The sequence below is a fragment of the Arachis hypogaea genome, chromosome 17 (genome assembly GCF_003086295.3).
Source record: "Arachis hypogaea cultivar Tifrunner chromosome 17, arahy.Tifrunner.gnm2.J5K5, whole genome shotgun sequence".
NCBI lineage: Eukaryota > Viridiplantae > Streptophyta > Magnoliopsida > Fabales > Fabaceae > Arachis > Arachis hypogaea.
This window is the reverse complement of record NC_092052.1, coordinates 47,153,187-47,167,143: the sequence shown is the minus strand read 5'-3', so window position 1 is coordinate 47,167,143 and position 13,957 is coordinate 47,153,187. Positions and strand designations below refer to the sequence as shown.

Below are 13,957 nucleotides of genomic sequence, written 5' to 3'. Positions count from 1 at the left end.
TTATTATTTAAAGGTTGGCTATATATATATATATATGACTCCTTGAGAATGTAAATCAATTTGACTATGTGTAAGCTTTATATATGAGTGGATAAATTGGAATTGCATGACTCATTTAGGTAGATGCATTTAGAATAGGTTGCATTGCATAACATTCCACCACTTTAATCTTACCTTATTCTTTACCTTGGATTTAGCATGAGGACATGCTATTGTTTAAGTGTGGGAAGGTTGATAAACCCATATTTCATAAGTTATTTTGTGCTTAGTTTGAGTGATTTATTCAATCCTTCACCCATTTATTCATATTAATTGCATGGTTTTACTTTCCCTTCCTTATTATGTGATGTATGTGAAAAACATGTTTCCTAAGATTTAAAATTAATTATTTTAATTACCTTTACTTCCATTAGATGCCGTGATTAGTGTGTTGAGTAGTTTCAGATTTTCTAAAGGCAGAATGACTTAAAGGATGAAAAAGGAAACGTACAAAAATGGAAGGAAATTGCGAAACGGAGTTTTGAAGAAACTGGCATCCACGCGATCGCATGGACGACGCGATCGCGTGCCAGGAGCGAAGAAGCATTCGACGCGGACGCATGACCGACGCGACCGCGCCACAAGGAAAACTCCAGATGACGCGACCGCGTGACCCACGCGGACGCGTGACAGAGGCCACGCACCAGAAATTACAGAATACGCCCCCAGCGATTTCTGAAGCCTTTTTGGCCCAGATCCAAGTACAGAAAACACAGATTGGAGGTTATAAAGTGGAGGAATGCATCCATTCAAAGGAGAGCTCGCAGTTTTACTACTTTCCATGATTTAGATTTAGTTTGAGAGAGGTTCTCTCCTCTCTCTCTTAGGATTAGGATTTAGGACTTCTCTTAGTTTTTAAGAGTAACTCTCGATCCAGGTTTTATGTTTCTTGTTTTAAGCTTCCTTTTCACTCTTATTTATTTATTCCAGCACCTGAGTTGATTATTTACTTTTATAATTTAATTTATGAATTATTCCATGTTACAGATTGTTATTTGAATTAATGATATTTGAGGTATTCCAGTTTATGATTGCTTTCTCTTTAATTTGTGTTACCATTGCTTTCCATCTAAGGACATTTTTTTATTCCAGCAATTTTACTCTTTCCCTTTTTGGTCTTGGTTAAGAAATCAGCAACTCAACATTATCAACTCAACATAACTGATAATCGCTATCTTGCTAATTGAACTGAACTTCAATAATCCCAACTTTTTCTTAGGAAATAAATAGGATTCGAAGGTCAAACTAATTAGTCCCTTGACTTTCCTTTGCTCTAGTAAAAGTTAACTAAGTAGAAATTAGATTCAACTTTCATTATTGTTGAGAGAGATAACTAAGTTGGACTTCCAATTTCTCTTACCTTGCCAGAAGTTTGTTTTACAGTATTTATTTATTTTAATTGCCATCTACTTTACTTGTCATTTAAATCACTTGCTTCTCACCTTCTAAATCCCGATTACAACCTTTATAGCCAATAATAAGAACATACTTCCTTGCAGTTCCTTGAGAAGACGACCCGAGGTTTGAATACTCGGTTAACAATTTTTAAAGGGGTTTGTTACTTGTGACACCCAAAACGTTTGTACGAAGAGATTTTTGTTAGTTTAGAAACTATATCTACAACGCAACTATTTTTATGAAATTCTTTACTGGCAAAAAAATATTAACGTCATATTCTCAAAACTAGCCAGCACCAAACCAGGGGGCAACAATAGAAGCCTCATACAGGAAATGCTACAGAACCTGTCAATCTCGGAAGAAAAGGTCTTAGCCATAACGGGTTTGGATCAAGGATGGATGACTGACGTGGCGGAAATTGGCGAGTTAAGAATTGTTATAAGATATGCGTTGCAAGTATAGTTCTCAACCAACCAGAAATCCACGTATCAATTTAGAAGGGTTTTCACAAAAATTAAAATTAAAATACTGGGAGTATGAATCCCAGGTCGTCTCCCAACGAGTTGCAGAAAGGTGTGCTATTTTATTAATCAGATGTTTTCAAAAATGAATTGAGTTGATGAACAGGAAATTAAATTAGAGAATTTATGTGATTTAAATAAAAGCCTTGACTGGGAGTAGATTAGCTGGAAGCCCTATTCTTGTTGGAGTACTCTCAAGATTAATTGACAATTGAAGGTTGTTCTGTTTAGTTATCCCTTACTAGGTAAGGGAAAGTCAAACAAGTTGGAATGCTATTTCTATTCACAAGTTCCAATTCGCTTAATTGAAAGGGATTGGTGTCAGTGACTAGAGGGCAATCCAACTATAAACCCAATTACAATTTTTCTTTTAAGCATTCCAACTCAAGATCTTCCTTTCAATCAACTCCCAATCAAGTTATGGAACTACTCGCTCATCGTGAATGTAGAATTCATAACATAGGAAAGGGAATTAAAGAAAGACATGATAAATAATAATCAAAGAAATCAATTAAAAATAAAAGTAATTCTTGTATTAATAAATTCTAAAATAATCCAATAGTAAAATTGAGTAAATTAAGGACATGGAAGAGTAAGAGACAAGTAAAGAGAACGAACTAGAATGACGAAGTCTTGCTGAGGCAATAACTCTTCTCAATATCCCAATGCAAAAACAATAATAATTGAAATCCTAAGAACTATAAATGTGTAGAGAGAAAAACCTAGAGGAGAAGTAAAACTAGATCTAAAAACTAAAACGGTGTAGAATGAATGTTCTCCCTCGTTTCTGCATGTTCCCTGGCTCTAGTCTGCTTTTTTGGGCCGAAAATTGGGTCAAAACAGGGCCCAAAATCGCCCCCAGCGAATTCTGCAGATTATGTAGATTGCGCATATCACGCGATCGCGTCATTCATGCGGACGCGTCATTCAGCGTTTGCTTTGCCACGCGTGCGCGTCGTCCATGCCTTCGCGTCACTGATGCAGTTTCCAATCCGCGTGGTCGCGTGAGCCATGCGTCCGCGTCACTGCAATTTCCTCTATATCGTGCGGCCGCGTGAGCCATGCGTCCGCGTCACTTCTCGCTGGTCATCTCCTCAATTTCTTGTGTTCCTTCCATTTTTGCAAGCTTCCTTTCCAATCTCCAACTCATTCATGCCCTATAAAGCCTGAAACACTTAACACACAAATCACGGCATCGAATGGAATAAAGGAGAATTAAAATACATAATTAAAAGTCTCTAGAAAGCAAGTTTTCAACCATAAAGCATTTTTAGGAAGGAATTATAAATGCATGGTTTTTTTAATGAATAAGTGGATAAAGAGTTGGTAAAACCACACAATTAAACACAATATAAACCATAAATTAATGGTTTATTAACCTCCCCACACTTAAACATTAGCATGTCCTCATGCTTAGTTGGAGGAGATAAAATAAGTGAGTAGGAACATGTAAAACTCATGCAATGCAATGCAACCTATATATGTGAATGCAACTATATGATTCTTGTCCACTTGATCAAAAGTAAATAAGCTCTTCAAAACAATTACAAATCAAATTCCACTAATTCAATTCTTATACAGTAAAAACAGATAAAAGTGCAAGAAGATAGCTCATGAAAGTAGGGAACATAGAATTTCAAGTATTAAACCCTCACTGATGATGTATGTACACTCTAGTCTCTCTAGTGTATAGGGTAATCACTCTATCCTTCTCTAATCATACTCTCTAATTTTTGTTCTTCTCCTAACCAATCAACAACATTTAATTTACCAATGCAAACATCATGAGGTCTTTAGTTAACCCAAGCTTATGAATTGAATCTTTAGTTAACCCAAGCTTATGAATTGTAATGGGGCCAAGGTAAGGATAAGGATACATATATGGCTAAGTAAGCTTATGAATTGAATCTTTAGTTAACCCAAGCTTTAACCTAACCTATATATATTCTATATAACTTTAGAATTCATACCTAGCTACCCAGAAATTTCTCTTTCACCTTCCATACTCATGTATCAACTTTTTATTTTAATTTTATCATATATGCATTGGTTCTTGAATTTAAATTTAGCATTGGGGTAATTTTGTCCCCTTATTTAATTATTGAATATTTTTGGATTTTTTTTATAATAAAAGTATGCAAATGTAGATGCAGACTAAATGTACTAATAAAGAGAAGAGTTATTGAATAAGAAAACTAATAATAAAGAAAATAACGATCATACCATGGTGGGTTGTCTCCCACCTAGCACTTTGCTTTAACGTCCGTAAGTTGGACGCTCCACTAGCTCAGTCTTTGGCTATGTGTGGATCTTCCAAGAGGAAGATCTTGAACTCCTTGTTTTTCTTCATCTTCTCGCCATGGTACAGCTTTAAACGATGTCCATTAACTTTGATGAGTTCAGAGCTTGAAGGATGACTTAGGTGAAAAACTCCGTACGGTTCGACCTTCTCTACTCTGTATGGACCTTCCCATCTTGATCTCAACTTGCCTGGCATGAGCCTCAGTCGAGATTTGTAAAGGAGGACTAAGTCCCCAGGTTGGAACTCTTTCCTCTTGATGTGCTGATCATGTACATCTTTCATCTTCTCCTTGTATAGCCTTGAGTTCTCATACGCCTCTAGGCGAAGGCTTTCTAATTCTTGCAGTTGCAATTTCCTTTCAGCTCCGGCTTTCTCAAATCCCATGTTGCACTCCTTTACTGCCCAAAAGGCTTTGTGCTCTACTTCAACTGAAAGATGACAGGCTTTTCCATAAACTAAGTGGAAAGGACTCATCCCAATGGGTGTCTTGTATGCTGTTCTGTATGCCCATAGTGCATCTTGTAGCCTGGTGCTCCAGTCTCTTCTATGAGGTTTGACTATCTTCTGCAAGATACGCTTTATCTCTCTATTTGACACCTCGACTTGCCCAATAGTCTGAGGATGGTAGGATGTTGCAACCTTATGAATTATCCCATGCTTCTTCATTAATAATCCTGTTACAAAAATGGGTGCCTTGATCACTTACGATTGCTCGTGGTGATCTAAAGCGACAGATAATGTGGTTTCTCACAAAGGAAACAACAGTGTTAGCATCATCAGTGTGGATTGGAATTGCTTCCACCCATTTGGAAACGTAATCCACAGCTAACAATATATAAAAATAACCATTAGAAATTGGAAATGGACCCATGAAGTCAATGCCCCAAACATAAAAAATTTCACAGAAAAGCATAATTTGTTGAGGCATCTCATCCTTCTTGGATATATTACCAAATTTTTGGCATGGGAAACAAGATCTACAAAATTCAGCAGTGTCTCTAAAAAGAGTAGGCCACCAGAATCCACAGTCTAAGATTTTTCTAGCCGTTCTTTGAGGGCCAAAATGTCCTCCACTCTCAGATGAGTGACAGGCCTCTAAGATGGACTGGAATTCTGATTGAGGCATACACCATCTAATTACCTGGTCAGCGCCACATCTCCATAAATATGGGTCATCCCATATATAATATTTAGACTCACTTTTCATCTTGTCTCTTTGATGCTTAGTAAAGTTTGGAGGAAAGGTGCGGCTAACTAGATAATTAGCTACAGGTGCATACCAAGGGACTACCTCGGATATTGCTTGCAGGTTATCAAATGGGAAATTATCAGCTATAGGAGTGGAGTCATCTTTAATGTGCTCAAGGCGACTCAAGTGGTCTGCCACTAAATTCTGGTTACCACTCCTTTCCTTAATTTCTAAATCAAATTCTTGTAGTAGCAGTATCCAACGTATAAGCCTTGGTTTGGATTCCTTTTTAGCTAATAAATACTTTAGAGCTGCGTGGTCTGAATACACTACTACTTTCGTACCAAGTAAATAGGCTCGGAATTTATCCAGAGCAAAAACAATAGCAAGAAGCTCTTTCTCAGTAGTAGTGTAATTAGACTGAGCGGCATCTAAAGTTTTAGACTTATAAGCTATAACAAAGGGGTCCTTACTTTCACGCTGAGCCAATGCTACTTCTACTGCATGGTTGGAAGCATCGCACATTATTTCAAATGGTTGGCTCTAGTCTGGTCCTCTCACAATTGGAGCTTGAGTCAGGGCGGTTTTCAACTTATCGAACACTTGTTTGCAATCCTCACTGAACTCGAACTCAATATCCTTTTGCAGTAGTCTAGATAAGGAAAGTGCTACCTTACTGAAGTCCTTAATGAATCTCCTGTAAAAACCTGCATGGCCAAGGAACGAACGGACTTCCCTCACAGAGGAGGGGTAAGGTAAACTAGAAATAACATCCATCTTTGCTGGATCTACAGAAATGCCAGTATTAGACACAACATGTCCTAGTACAATCCCTTGTTTAACCATAAAGTGACATTTTTCAAAATTCAATACAAGCTTTGTACTGACACATCTATCTAATACTCTAGATAATCCATCTAAGCAAAGGCTAAAGGAATCGCCGTATACACTAAAATCATCCATAAAAACCTCCATACAGTCCTCAATAAGATCAGAGAAAAGACTCATCATGCACCTTTGGAAAGTAGCTGGTGCATTGCACAAGCCAAAGGGCATTCTCTTGTAAGCATAAGTACCAAAAGGACATGTGAAAGTGGTCTTTTCCTGATCTTCAGGAGCTATATGAATCTGGAAATAACTTGTGTAACCATCTAAAAAACAATAATGTGATTTACCTGACAGGCGATCCAGCATTTGATCAATGAATGGAAGAGGATAGTGATCCTTACGAGTGGCCTGGTTGAGGCGTCTGTAGTCAATGCAGACTCTCCAAGCGTTCTAAACTCTGGTTGCCATGAGCTCTCCATGCTCATTCTTCACTGTAGTGACTCCAGACTTCTTGGGCACCACTTGTACTGGGCTTACCCATTCACTGTCTGAGATGGGATAGATGATATCTGCCTCCAGTAGTCTGGTCACTTCCTTTTTGACAACCTCTAAGATAGTGGGGTTCAGTCTTCTCTGGGGTTGACGGACAGGCCTTGCTCCCTCTTCTAGAAATATCCTATGCTTACAGACTTGAGGGTTGATGCCTACTATGTCTGCCAAACTCCAACCAATTACCTTCTTGTGCCTCCTCAGCACACTAAGTAACTGCTCTTCTTGTTGAGAAGTGAGTTCCCTTGCAATGATAACTGGAAACTTCTGCTCGTCTTCAAGGTAAGCATATTTGAGGTGTGGAGGTAGGGGTTTCAATTCTAGCTTCTGCTCATGGTCAAGCTCTGGATTGTCTGGAGCTGGTGACAACGGTAAAGTACTGTCATTGTCCTCTGAGAATGTCCCCACACTTGGACCTTGTCCTATGTACTTCTCTTCAAACTCCTCCTGGTGAACTTCAGCCACGGTTTCATCTATGATGTCATACTGGAGGATAGAATGATCTTCTGGAGGGTGCTTCATAATTCCATTCAGATTGAAGCTTACTACTCGGCCGTCTATTTCAAAAGAGTATGTTCTGGAAAAAGCATCTAATTTGAACTTCGAGGTCTTCAGGAATGGTCTTCCGAGTAGGATTGATGATGGCTTCTCTGAGTCATTTTGGGGCATCTCCAGGATATAAAAATCAATGGGAAATGTGAGCCCCTTAATGCCCACTAATACATCTTCAGCAACTCCAGCCACTGTAATAATGCTTTTATCTGCTAACAAAAAAGGAGCTGCCGATCTTTTTAAGGGAGGGAGCCTCAAAATATCATATATAGAAAAAGGCATTATACTCATACATGCTCCTAAATCACACATGCAGTCAGAAAATACTACACCACCAATAGTACAATTAACCATACATGGACCTGGGTCACTACACTTTTCGGGTAAACCTCCCATTAAAGCAGATATGGAACTTCCTAAAGGAAGAGTTTCTAATTCACTAATTTTGTCTTTATGTATACATAAATCTTTTAGAAACTCTGCATATTTAGGTACCTGTTGAATAACATCAAAAAGGGGAACAATTACCTCAACCTTTTTGAATATTTCTACCATTTTGGGATCAGGTTCCAGCTGCTTCCTGGGCTTCCTTGCAAGTTGTGGAAATGGAATAGGAGTGGCATTTTCTACAGTGTCTGCACCCTTTGGTTCTTCTTCCTGTGATTGAGCTTCTTCTTTTTCAGCCATGTCCTGTACGTCCTCTTCCTCTTCAACATCTTCTATTTCCACTACCTCTTCAGCTGAGGCGTGTTCTGGTGGGCTTGGCTCCTCCTGATTTCTCTCCTGCTGTGTGGTTCCGGACCGTAGGGTGATGGCATTGATGCCACCCTTTGGATTGGGTAATGGTTGAGAGGGGATTCCACTGGAGCTCAAAGGCTAGTTATTGGAGTTATTCATTGATCCAATCTGTGAGACAAGAGCTTGCAAGGTAGAGTTCAGACCATTTAGTATAGCATAAAGGTTATTTTCCATGGCCTGTTGTCTCCGATCAATAGATTGTAGTAACTCATCATTAGCAGATGAAGAAAGATAAGTAATTTGAGAGGTCTACTGTGGGGTATTCTGTGGTCCTTGGGATTGCCTCAGGTGAGGTGCTCTGTAAGGTTGGTTCTGCTTCTGCTGCTTGTTGTTGTTATTATTCCACCTCTGATTTCCCTGATTATCTCTGCCTCCTCTATTATTGTTGTCCCTCCAATTCTGATTAAAATTGTCCTGCCATCCATGGCTGTAACTGCCACCTTGATTGTACCCTTAGTTGGGGCGGTCATAGAAGTTATGAGTGGCTGCCACGGTGTTGTCTTCCTCCTGGAGCTGCGGACATTCATCAGTATAATGGCTATAATCAACACAGACTCCGCAAACTCTCTGTGGGACTAACTGTTGGCTTTGCTGTGGTGGAGAAGGTTGAGCTTGATGAACTTGTTGTTGATTTAATTGCATCTGCTTCAGTAAGTTGGTCATTTCACAGATACTCTGAGTTAGAGCAGCAGTCTCTTTGCTAGAGGATATTTCTGCAACAGCTTTTGAATGGCCTTATTTCTACCTGTGATTCCGAGTAGATTCAGCTAAGTCGTTGATCAATTACCATGCCTCATCAGTGGTCATGTACTTTTTCATAGACCCATTGCTAGCACTTTCCAATGTGGTCTTATCTTGGGGCCTCATGCCCTGCGTGACATAACCGAGCAACACTATCTTGTCAATCATATGGTGGGGGCATGCTTCCAAAAGATTATTGAAGCGCTCCCAGTATTCATAGAGAGTCTCGGATTCATCCTGAACAATCATGGAAATGTCTTTTCTCAGTTTATCAGTAACTTCAGCTGGAAAGAACTCTTCCAAAAATTATCTTCTAAGTGTATCCCAGTCGGATACATTTGCTGTGGGTTGAGTGTAGTACCACTCTCTTGCCTTTCCCTCAAAAGAGAATGGGAAGGCTTTTAACAAGATTAAAGTTTCATCTGCACCATCATGCCTAACAGTAGAATAGGCTGCTTGGAAATCTCTCAGGTGCTTGATAGGCTCTTGAGCAGGTAAGCCATGAAACTTGGGCATCAAATTTAGCAGTGCAGTCTTTATTTCAAAATCTGTAGCCACCGCTGAGTGATGCGCTTGAAACGGTTGCATTGAAAAATCAGGGGCTCCAGCCTCCTGGATAGTAACTCTTCTAGGTGCTGCCATGTCACCTGCACGTAAATCAACCAAATCAGTAGAACGGAGACTGGTTTCTTCCTCAAGTGACGTTTCAGATCTGCCCTCAGAGAGGGCTAACCGACGCCGAGCTTGCCTTATTCGTGAAATAGTTCTTTCAATTTCAGGATCGAATGCTGGCAAGCTTGGATCAGGAAGTGAACGCGTCATCTAACGAAAGAAACATGCAGCTCATAGTAGCAAAATAAAATAAAATGCAAAAAAATAAATTCCAATCAATAACTTAGCACTCTATTGCAACTCCCCGGTAAAGGCGCCAAAAATTGACGTGGCAGAAATTGGCGAGTTAAGAATTGTTATAAGATATGCGTTGCAAGTAAAGTTCTCAACCAAACAGAAATCCGCCTATCAATTTAGAAGGGTTGTCACAAAAATTAAAATTAAAATACTGGGAGTATGAATCCCAGGTCTTCTCCCAACGAGTTGCAGAAAGGTGTGCTATTTTATTAATCAGATGTTTTCAAAAATGAATTGAGTTGATAAACAGGAAACTAAATTAGAGAATTTATGTGATTTTGATGCCAGGACATTTTAGCCAGTTTCACTGACCTTTTCTTTATTGTTTTTAGGGTAGTTTCATGCATTTCCTTAGGAAATAAGCTAGTTTTGGGTAGATATTCATTTACATCTTGATTCAAGCATACATTGTGCACTTTACATGATTTCATGAGGATTTTACATGAATTTAATGACAAATTGGATGTTGCATTTCCCATGACTTGGACTAGAACTTTGATGCACTTTATTGCTTGATTTCAGGACAAAGGAAGCAAAGAAGAACCACATTAGTAGCTAAGAGTCACGTTAACTAAGCTAACGTGAACTCTAACGTGGAAGAAAGGAAATGGAGCCAACGTTAGTGACAACTAACATTATCACTAACGTTGGACCAAGCTCATAAGTGGCCACGTTAGTTGCCATGTTAACTTAGTTAACGTGGCCTCTAACGTTAAGAAGAAAAGGGGGATGCCAACGTTAGTATCATTCAACTTTCTCACTAACGTTGGCCAAGTCACAAGAAGCCACGTTAACTCCCACGTTAACCTAGTTAACGTGGAAGCTAACGTGAAGAAACTAGGTGGTCGACAATGTTAATGACACCAAACATTGTCACTAACGTTGGGATGAACACACACTATCCCCAAGAAGCCACGTTAACTCCCACGTTAACCTAGTTAATGTGGAAGTTAACGTGAAGAAGAAAGGTTGTCGACAACATTAGTGACACCAAACATTGCCAGTAACGTTGGAAGGAGCCAACACAAGCCACAATGAGCCACGTTAACTCCCACGTTAACTTAGTTAACGTGGAAGCTAACGTGAGGAGAGGGATGATGAGCCAACGTTAGTGACATTCAACTTTGTCACTAACGTTGGAGATGGTTAGCACAGCCACGTTAGAAGCCACGTTAACCTAGTTAACGTGGACTCTAACGTGGGAGCTAAGGGGCACATTGTAATGTTAGTGCCAATGTTAAGTGTCACTAACGTTCTCGAAAGTTGGCAAGCCTATGTTAAAAGAGCCACGTTAACTAAGTTAACGTGGACTCTAACATAGGGAAGGGGGAAGCTTCTCAACGTTATTGGGAAAGTTGAGTCCCAATAACGTGCGCGAAGGACAAAGAGGCAATGTTAGTGGCAACATTTGTGCCACTAACGTTGAGGTTAACGTGGCTCTTACTTGGGTGAGGAACGTTAGTGAAAAAGTTGAATGTCACTAACGTTCTCGAACCCATATTTTCACTGAACGTTAACACCACTAAAGTCCTGAGCTAAAGTCTCTGCCCACTTCACACTTTCTCTCTGCAAGTAAAGCCAAGCCCAATGAAGAAGATAACTGCTTCAAACTCAAGATCCAAAGGCCCAGACCCAAGACTTGAAGAGCCAACTAGAAGAGTAGAAGAGTAGTATATATAGGAGTAGCTTTGAATTATTTAGGGAGTTAGAAAATAGAGGGAGCCTCTGGGCATAGAATTACTCTCTGTATTTACTTTCTCTACACTTCTAGTTTCATCATGTATTCTCCATCTTTGTTTTCATTTTCTAGAGCTATGAACAACTAAACCCCTTTCATTGGGTTAGGGAGCTCTGTTGTAATTTGATGGATCAATACTAGTTTTCATTATTCTTCTTCTATCTTTTCTCTTGATTTTACTTGAAAGCTTTCGATCTTCATCCAATTGGGTAGTTATCTTAGAAAAGAAGCTATTCATACTTGGATCTCTTCTGAACCTTGAAAGAGGAATGAAGAGATCATGCTAGAAATGGTTTCTCATGTTGGACCAAATTGGGTTTGGATGGATATGTGACTATAATCCTCTCAACACTTGATTTGGGAAATGCATGTGGTATAATCAGTGACCATACTTCATCTCTTCTCATGAGTAATTGACCAAGGAATTGGCTATTGATCAAGATTTGAGAGATTGAATTACAAGGAATTGTAATTCGATCACTTAAGATTGCCAAGGAGATCAATGAGTGCATTGATTAAGGAAGAGATGAAAATGAAATTGATCCGGAGAATGCAACATCTCCTGAGCCCAATGAACTCCCCATTTCTGATCTTACCCATTCTCTTTAATTTCTGTCATTTACTTTTATGAGCAATTCCCCCATTCCCATTTAAGATTCTGCAATTTACTTTCCGTCATTTACATTCAGCTTTTTATTTCTGGCATTTACTTTTCTGTTATTTACTTTCCCGCCATTTAATTTTCTGCAATTCTCAACTCAAATTCTGATTCGCTTAACTAGAACATTCCTCTAATTAAAGTTTCTTGATCAATCAAACCTTGTGGGATTCGACCTCACTCTATTGTGAGTTTTTACTTGACGACAAATTCGGTACACTTGCCGAAGAAAATTTGTTATGAGACAAGTTTTTCGTGCATCAAGTTTATGGCGCCGTTGCCGGGGATTGATTGTCCATCAACAATGATTAAATTGGAGGATAACTAGATTGAGCATTTTATTTTTGTTTGATTTAATTTTCTGTTTGAGTAATTTACTTTCTGTTTTAGTTAATTTCTCCCCTTCCCTCTACTTTTTCTTTGTTATTTACAATTCATTTCACTAACCCACTAACTGTTTGATATATTGCATCACTCACATTAACAGTAATTCTGACAGAAATACTTTCTGCATCTATTTTTCTTGCTTGTACTTGTTGGTTGTATGACAGGGAGAAGAAGCGGGGCTTCAACTTCCTTTGATTCTGAACCTGAGAGAACCTTCTTGAGATTAAGAAGGGAAGCAAGAGGAAAAAGAGTAGTTGGTGCTGAGGAAGAGGAGGAATACTTTGAACCAAACATGGAAGAAAATATGGAAAACCATCATGAAGAAGAGACTCACAATCATGGCGGAGGAGGTCGAGCAAATCATGCTGGGGAGGATAGAAGAGTTTTAGGCTCTTACATCAATCCGAACCCAGGAAACTGTGGAAGTAGCATTTAAAAGCCAACCATCCATGCCAACAATTTTGAACTAAAACCACAGCTCATCACCCTTGTGCAGAACAACTGTTTGTTCGGAGGAAGTGTCCAAGAAGACCCCAATCAACATCTAACCACCTTCCTAAGAATATGTGACACAGTGAAGTCTAATGGTGTTCATCCTGACGCCTATAGACTGCTCTTATTTCCATTCTCACTTAAGGATAAGGCAGCCAAGTGGCTGGAGTCTTTCCCAAAGGAGAGCTTGACAACTTGGGAAGATGTGGTGAACAAATTCTTAGCAAGATTCTACCCTCCTCAACGAATCAATAGGCTGAGAGCTGAGGTCCAAACTTTCAGGCAACAAGATGGTGAGACTCTTTATGAAGCATGGGAGAGGTTTAAGGACCTAACAAGGAGGTGCCCACCAGATATGTTCAACGAATGGGTACAACTGCACATTTTCTATGAAGGGCTCTCTTATGAGTCGAAGAAGGCCGTAGACCATTCATCCGGAGGATCTTTGAATAAGAAGAAGACCATTGAGGAGGCCATAGATGTCATTGAAACTGTAGCAGAGAATGACTACTTCTATGCTTCCGAAAGAGGGAACACAAGAGGAGTAATGGAGCTAAACAATGTAGATGCTCTGCTGGCCCAAAACAAGCTCATTACCCAACAGCTGGCTGACCTCACCAAGAAGATGGAGAGGAACCAAATAGCAGCAATCGCCACTTCACCAACAACCCAAGAAGGAGTGAATGAAGAAGCAGAGAGTAGTCAGGATCAAGCCAACTAAATTGGGAATTCACCTAGGCAAAACCATGATCCATACTCCAAGACTTACAACCCTGGATGGAGGAATCACCCAAAATTTGGGTGGGGAAATCAACAAGACCCAAGCCTTGATCAAAGACGCCCAAATCCCAACAAT

The 13,957-nt window shown here is 39.5% G+C and overlaps 2 non-coding genes across 2 annotated transcripts; one reads left to right on the top strand and one right to left on the bottom strand.

Moving 5' to 3' along the window:
• Positions 1–9,079: 9,079 nt before the first annotated feature.
• LOC112767751 (small nucleolar RNA R71) lies at positions 9,080–9,187 on the top strand. Its single transcript, XR_003185192.1, has one exon. It is a non-coding gene; the product is annotated as a small nucleolar RNA R71 (small nucleolar RNA).
• A 4,167-nt stretch (positions 9,188–13,354) lies between these two features.
• On the bottom strand, positions 13,355–13,461 carry LOC112768234 (small nucleolar RNA R71). The gene has a single exon (XR_003185671.1). It is a non-coding gene; the product is annotated as a small nucleolar RNA R71 (small nucleolar RNA).
• Positions 13,462–13,957: the final 496 nt, after the last annotated feature.